Raw genomic sequence first — 13,719 nt, 5'->3', positions numbered from 1 at the left:
GTTTCCTGCAATTCTGCCCCACTTTCAAGTCCTCTTGGCAGCCTTACTTCAATATATTTTTGGGCGATAGCTGTCATTTATAACTCTGCAGGTTTGTGAATGACAGTGCCCCTCAGCTCCTTTCTTCAACTCGCTTTCTTGTGAGCTGGCCACAACACCGCAGGATTGCTTCAGGCCCTAGTGTGGTTCCAGCATGGCCTGCTGAGCCTTTGGTTAATTCCTCTTCCTGGTGGGAAATGAGAGTTAAATTTACCCGTCCAGACACCTCCAGCTAGTCGCTCATTGGTTCTCCCTATTCCTGTTCATTTTCCGCAGAAATTGCAAACTGGGCCAAACAGGAGGTTAAAGGCACTGACTATCCAAGTGGGGAGAGTGTTAGTAAAGCATCTGGAATGTTGCACCCGAGTACCAGGGGACGAAAACTGAGACCCATTTGAACACGTTTCCCGATCACACGGTGGATCATACTCTGGGTTCCACATGCATGTTTTAGCTGAAGGAAGAATCCCTTAAACCTGCAGAGTTGAGACCCATGGAATGGGTACCATGCAATATGACTTCAAAGGGTCTGCATTTGCTCACCGAACCTCACCAATCCTATCACTGTTGCATTTATGCCGCTGTACACACGCTTGATTCTCTTTCGGAGACATATAAATCCATAGGTTTTAAGATTCTTACTAGTCAGGTATATTCTTAGGCGTTTAATATGGGGTGTTGAGTCCACTTGGTTGAGCAAGGAGTAGCTCTTGTCTATTACATATTTGGCTTATGGAACGGTATCTGTGCTAATTTCAATCTCTGGTTTTATGCAGCACCCCAACTCACCTTTCCCCTTAAGCAAGCATAAGTTGGTTTTCTACATTTGAGACCCTGTTCTGTTTTGTAATTCAGTTCCTGTGTAGCCAAGTTTACATTCCGTGTATTAGTGATATCTTATGATGTTTCTTTTTCTGTGTGACTTATTTCACTTAGAATCATCGTACCTGAATCCACTCATTATGCTGCTACGGGCCTGATGACATAGATTTCATTGCTGAGTGATATTGCATTGTACGTAAGTACCACAACTTCTTTATCCATTTTTCACTTTCTGCTATATTGAACTTGTACCGTAAACGAGGTTCTTGTAAACAGAGCCGTCCCAAACTTTGGGGTGGCTGTGTCTTTTTGATTTTAATTTCCCTAATTTATAGGACCATAAGTGGAAGTGCCCTAGGCTCTGTTGCTTTGTTCTTTAGATGTTTCAGGAAACACCATACACTTCTCCAGAGTGGCTCTTGGCAATTTACATCCTGCCCATCAGCATAACAAGGCTCCCAGTTCTCCATGGCCTGTCCTGCCTTTCTGGATTTTACACTTTTTTCACATGGCCCTTTTGACCAGGGGGCAGTGAGACTTCATTGTAGTGCAGATTTCCTTTGCAAGCTTGCTTGGTTGGCCAGAAAGGGCGTATGCGTTTTTTCCTGAATATATTCAGGAAAAAACGCATACGCCCTTTTTGGCCAAGGGCATCATTGTGGACGTTCTGCCTCTTTTCCTATGCTTTACATGCAATTCCAGTCTACCTCCTGAAATCGGTTTCCTGCAATTCTGCCCCACTTTCAAGTCCTCTTGGCAGCCTTACTTCAATATATTTTTGGACGATAGCTGTCATTTATAACTCTGCAAGTTTGTGAATTACAGTGCCCCAGAACTCCTTTCTTCAACTCGCTTTCTTGTGAGCCGGCCGCAACACCGCAGGATTGCTTTAAGCCCTAGTGTGGTTCCGGCATGGCACGCTGAGCCTTTGGTTAATTCCTCTTCCTGGTGGGAAATGAGAGTTAAATTTGCCCGTCCGGACACCTCCAGCTAGTCTCTCATTGGTTCTCCCTATTCCTGTTCATTTTCCGCAGGAATTGCAAACTGGGCCAAACAGGAGGTTAAAGGCACTGACTCTCCAAGTGGGGAGAGTTAGTAAAGCGTCTGGAATGTTGTACCCGAGTACCAGGGGACGAAAACTGAGACACATTTGAACACGTTTCCCGATCACACGGTGGATCATACTCTGGGTTCCACATGCATGTTTTAGCTGAAGGAAGAATCCCTTAAACCTGGAGAGTTGAGACCCATGGAATGGGTACCATGCAATATGACTTCAAAGGTTCTGCATTTGCTCACCGAACCTCACCAATCCTATCACTGCTGCGTTTATGCCGCTGTACACACGCTTGATTCTCTTTTGGAGACATATCAATCCATAGGTTTTAAGGTTCTTACTAGTCAGGTATAGTCTTAGTCGTTTAATATGGGGTGTTGATTCCACTTCGTTGAGCAAGGAGTAGCTCTTGTCTATTACATATTTGGCTAATGGAACGGTATCTGTGCTAATTTCAATCTCTGGTTTTATGCAGCACCCCAACTCACCTTTCCTCTTAAGCAAGCATAAGTTGGTTTTCTACATTTGAGACCCTTTTCTGTTTTGTAATTCAGTTCCTGTGTAGCCAAGTTTACATTCCATGTAGTAGTGATATCTTATGATGTTTCTTTTTCTGTGTGACTTATTTCACTTAGAATCATCGTACATGAATCCACTCATTATGCTACTGTGGGCCTGATGACATAGATTCCATTGCTGAGTGATATTTATTGTACGTAAGTACCACAACTTCTTTATCCATTTTTTGCTTTCTGTGATATTGAACTTATAGTGTAAACGAGGTTCTTGTAAACAGAGCCGTCCCAAACTTTGGGGTGGCTGTGTGTTTTTGATTTTAATTTCCCTAAGCTATAGGACCATAAGTGGAAGTGCCCTAGGCTTTGTTGCTTTGTTTTTTAGATGTTTCAGGAAACACCATACACTTCTCCAGAGTGGCTGTTGGCAATTTACATCCCGCCCATCAGCATAACAAGGCTCCCAGTTCTCCATGGCCTGTCCTGCCTTTCTGGATTTTACACTTTTTTCAGATGGCCCTTTTGACCGGGGGGCAGTGAGACTTCATTGTAGTGCAGATTTCCTTTGCAAGCTTGCTTGGTTGGCCAAAAAGGGCGTATGCGTTTTTTCCTGAATATATTCAGGAAAAAACGCATACGCCATTTCCGGCAAGTGCATCACTGTGGACGTTCTGCCTCTTTTCCTATGCTTTACATGCAATTCCAGTCTACCTCCTGAAATCGGTTTCCTGCAATTCTGCCCCGCTTTCAAGTCCTCTTGGCAGCCTTACTTCAATATATTTTTGGACGATAGCTGTCATTTATAACTCTGCAGGTTTGTGAATGACAGTGCCCCTGAGCTCATTTCTTCAACTCGCTTTCTTGTGAGCTGGCCGCAACACCGCAGGATTGCTTCAGGCCCTAGTGTGGTTCCGGCACGGCATGCTGAGCCTTTGGTTAATTCCTCTTCCTGGTGGGAAATGAGAGTTAAATTTGCCCTTCCAGACACCTCCAGCTAGTCTCTCATTGGTTCTCACTATTCCTGTTCATTTTCCGCAGAAATTGCAAACTGGGCCAAACAGGAGGTTAAAGGCACTGACTCTCCAAGTGGGGAGAGTTAGTAAAGCGTCTGGAATGTTGCACCCGAGTACCAGGGGACGAAAACTGAGACACATTTGAACACGTTTCCCGATCACACGGTGGATCATACTCTGGGTTCCACATGCATGTTGTAGCTGAAGGAAGAATCCCTTAAACCTGGAGAGTTGAGACCCATGGAATGGGTACCATGCAATATAACTTCAAAGGGTCTGCATTTGCTCACCGAACCTCACCAATCCTATCACTGCTGCGTTTATGCCGCTGTACACACGCTTGATTCTCTTTTGGAGACATATCAATCCATAGGTTTTAAGATTCTTACTAGTCAGGTATATTCTTAGGCGTTTAATATGGGGTGTTGAGTCCACTTCATTGAGCAAGGAGTAGCTCTTGTCTATTACATATTTGGCTTACGGAACGGTATCTGTGCTAATTTCAATCTCTGGTTTTATGCAGCACCCCAACTCACCTTTCCCCTTAAGCAAGCATAAGTTGGTTTTCTACATTTGAGACCCTGTTCTGTTTTGTAATTCAGTTCCTGTGTAGCCAATTTTACATTCCGTGTATTAGTGATATCTTATGATGTTTCTTTTTCTGTGTGACTTATTTCACTTAGAATCATCGTACCTGAATCCACTCATTATGCTGCTATGGGACAGAAAACATAGATTTCATTGCTGAGTGATATTGCATTGTACGTAAGTACCACAACTTCTTTATCCATTTTTCACTTTCTGCGATATTGAACTTGTACCGTAAACAAGGTTCTTGTTAACAGAGCCATCCCAAATTTTGGGGTGGCTGTGTGTTTTTGATTTTAATTTCCCTAAGCTATAGGACCATAAGTGGAAGTGCCCTAGCCTCTGTTGCTTTGTTTTTTAGATGTTTCAGGAAAAACCATACACTTCTCCAGAGTGGCTGTTGGCAATTTACATCCCGCCCATCAGCATAACAAGGCTCCCAGTTCTCCATGGCCTGTCCTGCCTTTCTGGATTTTACACTTTTTTCACATGGCCCTTTTGACCAGGGGGCAGTGAGACTTCATTGTAGTGCAGATTTCCTTTGCAAGCTTGCTTGGTTGGCCAGAAAGGGCGTATGCGTTTTTTCCTGAATATATTCAGGAAAAAACGCATACGCCCTTTTTGGCCAAGTGCATCATTGTGGACGTTCTGCCTCTTTTCCTATGCTTTACATGCAATTCCAGTCTACCTCCTGAAATCGGTTTCCTGCAATTCTGCCCCACTTTCAAGTCCTCTTGGCATCCTTACTTCAATATATTTTTCGAGGATAGCTGTCATTTATAACTCTGCAGGTTTGTGAATGACAGTGCCCCTGAGCTCCTTTCTTCAACTCGCTTTCTTGTGAGCTGGCCGCAACACCGCAGGATTGCTTCAAGCCCTAGTGTGGTTCCGACATGGCACGCTGAGCCTTTGGATAATTCGTCTTCCTGGTGGGAAATGAGAGTTAAATTTGCCCGTCCAGACACCTCCAGCTAGTCTCTCATGGGTTCTCCCTATTCCTGTTCATTTTCCGCAGAAATTGCAAACTGGGCCAAACAGGAGGTTAAAGGCACTGACTCTCCAAGTGGGGAGAGTTAGTAAAGCGTCTGGAATGTTGTACCCGAGTACCAGGGGACGAAAACTGAGACACATTTGAACACGTTTCCCGATCACACGGTGGATCATACTCTGGGTTCCACATGCATGTTTTAGCTGAAGGAAGAATCCCTTAAACCTGGAGAGTTGAGACCCATGGAATGGGTACCATGCAATATGACTTCAAAGGTTCTGCATTTGCTCACCGAACCTCACCAATCCTATCACTGCTGCGTTTATGCCGCTGTACACACGCTTGATTCTCTTTTGGAGACATATCAATCCATAGGTTTTAAGGTTCTTACTAGTCAGGCATAGTCTTAGTCGTTTAATATGGGGTGTTGAGTCCACTTCGTTGAGCAAGGAGTAGCTCTTGTCTATTACATATTTGGCTAATGGAACGGTATCTGTGCTAATTTCAATCTCTGGTTTTATGCAGCACCCCAACTCACCTTTCCTCTTAAGCAAGCATAAGTTGGTTTTCTACATTTGAGACCCTTTTCTGTTTTGTAATTCAGTTCCTGTGTAGCCAAGTTTACATTCCGTGTATTAGTGATATCTTATGATGTTTCTTTTTCTGTGTGACTTATTTCACTTAGAATCATCGTACATGAATCCACTCATTATGCTACTGTGGGCCTGATGACATAGATTTCTTTGCTGAGTGATATTGCATTGTACGTAAGTACCACAACTTCTTTATCCATTTTTCGCTTTCTGCGATATTGAACTTGTACCGTAAACAAGGTTCTTGTTAACAGAGCCATCCCAAATTTTGGGGTGGCTGTGTGTTTTTGATTTTAATTTCCCTAAGCTATAGGACCATAAGTGGAAGTGCCCTAGCCTCTGTTGCTTTGTTTTTTAGATGTTTCAGGAAAAACCATACACTTCTCCAGAGTGGCTGTTGGCAATTTACATCCCGCCCATCAGCATCACAAGGTTCCCAGTTCTCCATGGCCTGTCCTGCCTTTCTGGATTTTACACATTTTTCAGATGGCCCTTTTGACCGGCAGGCAGTGAGACTTCATTGTAGTGCAGATTTCCTTTGCAAGCTTGCTTAGTTGGCCAAAAAGGGCATATGCGTTTTTTCCTGAATATATTCAGGAAAAAACGCATACGCCCTTTTTGGCCAAGTGCATCATTGTGGACGTTCTGCCTCTTTTCCTATGCTTTACATGCAATTCCAGTCTACCTCCTGAAATCGGTTTCCTGCAATTCTGCCCCACTTTCAAGTCCTCTTGGCAGCCTTACTTCAATATATTTTTGGGCGATAGCTGTCATTTATAACTCTGCAGGTTTGTGAATGACAGTGCCCCTCAGCTCCTTTCTTCAACTCGCTTTCTTGTGAGCTGGCCGCAACACCGCAGGATTGCTTCAGGCCCTAGTGTGGTTCCAGCATGGCCTGCTGAGCCTTTGGTTAATTCCTCTTCCTGGTGGGAAATGAGAGTTAAATTTACCCGTCCAGACACCTCCAGCTAGTCGCTCATTGGTTCTCCCTATTCCTGTTCATTTTCCGCAGAAATTGCAAACTGGGCCAAACAGGAGGTTAAAGGCACTGACTATCCAAGTGGGGAGAGTGTTAGTAAAGCATCTGGAATGTTGCACCCGAGTACCAGGGGATGAAAACTGAGACCCATTTGAACATGTTTCCCGATCACACGGTGGATCATACTCTGGGTTCCACATGCATGTTTTAGCTGAAGGAAGAATCCCTTAAACCTGCAGAGTTGAGACCCATGGAATGGGTACCATGCAATATGACTTCAAAGGGTCTGCATTTGCTCACCGAACCTCACCAATCCTATCACTGTTGCGTTTATGCCGCTGTCCACACGCTTGATTCTCTTTCGGAGACATATAAATCCATAGGTTTTAAGATTCTTACTAGTCAGGTATATTCTTAGGCGTTTAATATGGGGTGTTGAGTCCACTTGGTTGAGCAAGGAGTAGCTCTTGTCTATTACATATTTGGCTTATGGAACGGTATCTGTGCTAATTTCAATCTCTGGTTTTATGCAGCACCCCAACTCACCTTTCCCCTTAAGCAAGCATAAGTTGGTTTTCTGCATTTGAGACCCTGTTCTGTTTTGTAATTCAGTTCCTCTGTAGCCAAGTTTACATTCCGTGTATTAGTGATATCTTATGATGTTTCTTTTTCTGTGTGACTTATTTCACTTAGAATCATCGTACCTGAATCCACTCATTATGCTGCTACGGGCCTGATGACATAGATTTCATTGCTGAGTGATATTGCATTGTACATAAGTACCACAACTTCTTTATCCATTTTTCACTTTCTGCTATATTGAACTTGTACCGTAAACGAGGTTCTTGTAAACAGAGCCATCCCAAACTTTGGGGTGGCTGTGTCTTTTTGATTTTAATTTCCCTAAGCTATAGGACCATAAGTGGAAGTGCCCTAGGCTCTGTTGCTTTGTTCTTTAGATGTTTCAGGAAACACCATACACTTCTCCAGAGTGGCTCTTGGCAATTTACATCCTGCCCATCAGCATAACAAGGCTCCCAGTTCTCCATGGCCTGTCCTGCCTTTCTGGATTTTACACTTTTTTCACATGGCCCTTTTGACCAGGGGGCAGTGAGACTTCATTGTAGTGCAGATTTCCTTTGCAAGCTTGCTTGGTTGGCCAGAAAGGGCGTATGCGTTTTTTCCTGAATATATTCAGGAAAAAACGCATACGCCCTTTTTGGCCAAGTGCATCATTGTGGACGTTCTGCCTCTTTTCCTATGCTTTACATGCAATTCCAGTCTACCTCCTGAAATCGGTTTCCTGCAATTCTGCCCCACTTTCAAGTCCTCTTGGCATCCTTACTTCAATATATTTTTCGAGGATAGCTGTCATTTATAACTCTGCAGTTTTGTGAATGACAGTGCCCCTGAGCTCCTTTCTTCAACTCGCTTTCTTGTGAGCTGGCCGCAACACCGCAGGATTGCTTCAAGCCCTAGTGTGGTTCCGACATGGCACGCTGAGCCTTTGGATAATTCGTCTTCCTGGTGGGAAATGAGAGTTAAATTTGCCCGTCCAGACACCTCCAGCTAGTCTCTCATGGGTTCTCCCTATTCCTGTTCATTTTCCGCAGAAATTGCAAACTGGGCCAAACAGGAGGTTAAAGGCACTGACTCTCCAAGTGGGGAGAGTGTTAGTAAAGCGTCTGGAATTTTGCACCCGAGTACCAGGGGAAAAAACCTGAGACACATTTGAACACGTTTCCCGATCACACGGTGGATCATACTCTGGGTTCCACATGCATGTTTTAGCTGAAGGAAGAATCCCTTAAACCTGGAGAGTTGAGACCTATGGAATGGGTACCATGCAATATAACTTCAAAGGGTCTGCATTTGCTCACCGAACCTCACCAATCCTATCACTGCTGCGTTTATGCCACTGTACACACGCTTGATTCTCTTTCGGAGACATATAAATCCATAGGTTTTAAGATTCTTACTCGTCAGTTATATTCTTAGGCATTTAATATGGGGTGTTGAGTCCACTTGGTTGAGCAAGGAGTAGCTCTTGTCTATTACATGTTTGGCTTATGGAACGGTATCTGTGCTAATTTCAATCTCTGGTTTTATGCAGCACCCCAACTCACCTTTCCCCTTAAGCAAGCATAAGTTGGTTTTCTACATATGAGACCCTGTTTTGTTTTGTAATTCAGTTCCTGTGTAGCCAAGTTTACATTCCGTGGATTAGTGATATCTTATGATGTTTCTTTTTCTGTGTGAGTTATTTCACTTAGAATCATCGTACCTGAATCCACTCATTATGCTGCTACGGGCCTGATGACATAGGTTTCATTGCTGAGTGATATTGCATTTTGCATAAGGACCACAACTTCTTTATCCATTTTTCGCTTTCTGTGATATTGAACTTGTACCGTAAACGAGGTTCTTGTAAAGAGAGCCGTCCCAAACTTTGGGGTGGCTGTGTGTTTTTGATTTTAATTTCCCTAAGCTATAGGACCATAAGTGGAAGTGCCCTAGGCTCTGTTGCTTTGTTTTTTAGATGTTTCAGGAAACACCATACATTTCTCCAGTGTGGCTGTTGGCAATTTACATCCCGCCCATCAGCATAACAAGGCTCCCAGTTCTCCATGGCCTGTCCTGCCTTTCTGGATTTTACACTTTTTTCAGATGGCCCTTTTGACCGGGGGGCAGTGAGACTGCATTGTAGTGCAGATTTCCTTTGCAAGCTTGTTTGGTTGGCCAAAAAGGGCGAATGCGTTTTTTCCTGAATATATTCAGGAAAAAACGCATACGCCCTTTTTGGCCAAGTGCATCATTGTGGACGTTCTGCCTCTTTTCCTATGCTTTACATGCAATTCCAGTCTACCTCCTGAAATCGGTTTCCTGCAATTCTGCCCCACATTCAAGTCCTCTTGGCAGCCTTACTTCAATATATTTTTGGACGATAGCTGTCATTTATAACTCTGCAGGTTTGTAAATGACAGTACCCCTGAGCTCCGTTCTTCAACTCGCTTTCTTGTGAGCTGCCCGCAACACCGCAGGATTGCTTCAGGCCCTAGTGTGGTTCCGGCACGGCACGCTGAGCCTTTGGTTAATTCCTCTTTCTGGTGGGAAATGAGAGTTAAATTTGCCCGTCCAGACACCTCCAGATAGTCTCTCATTGGTTCTCCCTATTCCTGTTCATTTTCCGTAGAAATTGCAAACTGGGCCAAACAGGAGGTTAAAGGCACTGACTCTCCAAGTGGGGATAGTGTTAGTAAAGCGTCTGGAATGTTGCACCCGAGTACCAGGGGACGAAAACTGAGACACATTTGAACACGTTTCCCGATCAGACGGTGGATCATACTGTGGGTTCCACATGCATGTTTTAGCTGAAGGAGGAATCCCTTAAACCTGGAGAGTTGAGACCCATGGAATGGGTACCATGCAATATGACTTCAAAGCGTCTGCATTTGCTCACCAAACCTCACCAATCCTATCACTGCTGCATTTATGTCGCTGTACACACGCTTGATTCTCTTTCGGAGACATATCAATCCATAGGTTTTAAGATTCTTACTCGTCAGTTATATTCTTAGGCATTTAATATGGGGTGTTGAGTCCGTTTCGTTGAGCAAGGAGTATCTCTTGTCTATTACATATTTGGCTTATGGAACTGTATCTGTGCTAATTTCAATCTCTGGTTTTATGCAGCACCCCAACTCACCTTTTCCCTTAAGCAAGCATAAGTTGGTTTTCTACAATTGAGACCCTGTTCTGTTTTGTAATTCAGTTCCTGTGTAGCCAAGTTTACATTCCATGTATTAGTGATATCTTATGATGTTTCTTTTTCTGTGTGACTTATTTCATTTAGAATCATCGTACCTGAATCCACTCATTATGCTGCTATGGGCCTGATGACATAGATTTCTTTGCTGAGTGATATTGCATTGTACGTAAGTACCCCAACTTCTTTATCCATTTTTCGCTTTCTGTGATATTGAACTTGTACCGTAAACGAGGTTCTTGTAAACAGAGCCGTCCCAAAATTTGGGGTGGCTGTGTCTTTTTGATTTTAATTTCCCTAAGCTATAGGACCATAAGTGGAAGTTCCCTAGGCTCTGTTGCTTTGTTTTTTAGATGTTTCAGGAAACACCATACACTTCTCCAGAGTGGCTGTTGGCAATTTACATCCTGCCCATCAGCATAACAAGGCTCCCAGTTCTCCATGGCCTGTCCTGCCTTTCTGGATTTTACACTTTTTTCAGATGGCCCTTTTGACTGGGGGGCAGTGAGACTTCATTTTAGTGCAGATTTCCTTTGCAAGCTTGCTTGGTTGGCCAGAAAGGGCGTGTGCATTTCTTCCTGAATATATTCAGGAAGAAACGCATACGCCCTTTTTGGCTAAGTGCATGATTGTCGATGTTCTGAGTCTTTTCATATGTTTTCGATGCAATTCCAGTCTACCTCCTGAAATCGGTTTCCTGCAATTCTGCCTTGCTGTCAGTGCCTCTTCATAGCCTTACCTCAATATACTTTTGGAAAATAGTTGGCCTGTATGACTCTGCAGGTTTTTGAATTGCAGTTTCCCTTAGTTCCATTTTTCAGCTCTTATTTTTGTGATCATGCCTCATATCCACAGGATTTCTTCAGGCCCTATTCTTCTTCTGGGGCGCCTTGCTGTGCCTTTTGTTAATTCCTCTTCCTATGTGAAATTAGAGTGACATGTGGCCATTGAAACCGCTACAGCTATTTTCTCACTGGTTCCCCCTATTCCCATTCATCCTCCGCACTAACTGCAGACTGTGCGATACCGGAACTTAAAGGCATTGACTCTCCATGTGGGGACGTTGTTAGTAAAGTGGCTGGAATGTTGATCTGGAGCCCCAGGAGAGGAAAATGAGGTGCGTTTTAGAAACCCTTCCCGGTCATATGGTATACCATCTGCTGGATTTCCCATGCATGGTTTAGCTGTAGGAAGATTCCCTTCAACCTGGAGTGTTGGGACCCTTGGAATGAGTAGCATGAAGTATTGCATTAAGCTTTTGGCAGTTGCTCACCAAAGCTCACCAATCCTCTCAGCCCCAAGTGTCCAGCCTTATGTCTTATCCAGCTGTGGGTTTATATGTGGTCATTCCAGGTTGCATCACAGCCCCTGAGCGAATTTTGTAAGAATTTTTCTCTCTTTCATTGTTTCTGCGTTTTGGTTTTAAAATTTATTTCTATAATGGGGTTTAGCTCATTTTCACTGCTGTGTTTGTGCCGCTCTGCACACACTTGATTCCCTTATGGAGATATATCAATACATGGGTTTTAAGATTCTTATTACTCAGATATATTTCTCTGCGGTGTATAGGGTGTGTTGAGGTCAGTTCATTGAGCAAGGTGTAGATCTTGTCTAATACCTATTTGGTTTATTGAATGGTATCTGTGCTAATTTCAAACTCTGGTTTTATGCATCACCCCACCTCTCCTTTCCCCTTAAGCTGACATAAGTGTGTTTTCTAAATGTGATACACTGTTCTGTTTTGTAATTCATTTTTTGTGCAGCCATATTTATCCTCCCTCTATAAGTGATATCTTATGATATGTTTCTTTTTCTGTTTGACTTATTTCAAGTAGTATTATCGGACCTAAATCCACTCTTTATCCTTCTACTAGCCCTATTACATTGATTTCATGGTGAAGAGATATTCCATTGTACATAAGTACCACATTTTCTTTATCCATTGTTCTCTTTCCTGGGATATTTAAGGTGTACTGAAGTTGAGGTTCTTGTAAACAGAGTAGCCCTAAACTGTGGTGTGCTTGTGTCTTGTTGATTTTTAGACTTCCCTAGATATACTCCCGTTATTGGAAGTGCCCTATGCTCTGTAGCTCTGTTTTTTAGATGATTTAGGAACCACCATACACTTCTCCGGAGTGGCTCTTGGCAGTTCACACACTGTCCATCAGCGTATAAAGGCTCCCTGTTCTCCATGGCCTGTCCTGCATTTCTGGTTTTTACAATTTTTTTGGATGGCCCTTTTGACCAGTGGGAAATGAGAGTTCTTTGTTGTGCACATTTGCATTGCTTGCTTGCTTGGTTGCCCATAAAGTGCGTATGCGTTTTTTCCTGGATATATTCAGGAAAAAATGCATACTCCCTTTTGGGCCAACTGCATCATTGTCGAAATTCTGCCGCTTTTCATGTGCTTTAAAGACGAGTCCAATCTATCTCTTGAAATCTGTTTCTTGCAATTCTGTCTTGCATTCAGATCCTCTTCTTTGCCTTACCTCAACATATTTTTGGACGTTAGTTTTCATTTATAACTCTGCAGGTTTGTGAATTGCAGTGACCCTGAGCTCCATTTTTGAAGTTGCTCTTTTGTGAGCTGGCCTCAAAGCCGCAGGATTGCTTCAGGCCCTATTTTGGCTCCGGCGAGGCGGGCTGAGCCTTTTTTTAATTCTTATTCTTAATGGGAAATTAGAGTGACATGTGCCCGTCCAAACCCCTACAACTATTCTCTCATTGGTTCCCCCTCTTCCCGTTCATCCTCCTCACAATTTGCAAAATGTGTGAAACAGAAGTTTAAATGTGCTGATTCTCTAAGTGGGGAGATTCTAAGTAACGTGGCTGGAATGATGAACAGGAGCACCAGGAGAGGATAAATGAGGTGCATTTTAGACACATCTCCCGATCACATGGTGTACAGTCCTCTGGGTTTTCCATGCATGTTTTAGCTGTAGGAAGATTCCTTGAACCTGCAGATTTGGGACCCATTGAATGGGTACCAGGTAGTATTACTTTAAAGGGTGTGCATTTCCTCACCCAACCTCACATTTCTCTTAGCACGAACAGTTTCCAGCCTTATGTCTCATCCTGCTGTGGGTCTAGATGTGTTCAATCCATGTTGCATCACCGTCCCTGAGGAAAAGTTGTAAGAGGTTTTCTCTGTCTCTCTGTCGTTTATTTTTTTCAATTTATTACTATATTGGTTACAGCTGATTTTCAAAGCTCTGTTTCTTGCTGCTGTACATCCACTTGATTCACGTACAGAGAGACATCAATAAATTCTTTTTCAGATTCTTACCAGTCATAGATATTCTTTTCCGGTGACTTGAGTGTGCTGAGTGCAGTTCTTTTAGCTACCGTGTAGGCCTTGT

The sequence above is a fragment of the Orcinus orca genome, chromosome 4 (assembly GCF_937001465.1).
Source record: "Orcinus orca chromosome 4, mOrcOrc1.1, whole genome shotgun sequence".
Classification (NCBI taxonomy): Eukaryota; Metazoa; Chordata; class Mammalia; order Artiodactyla; family Delphinidae; genus Orcinus; species Orcinus orca.
This window is presented reverse-complemented; position numbering follows the sequence as displayed.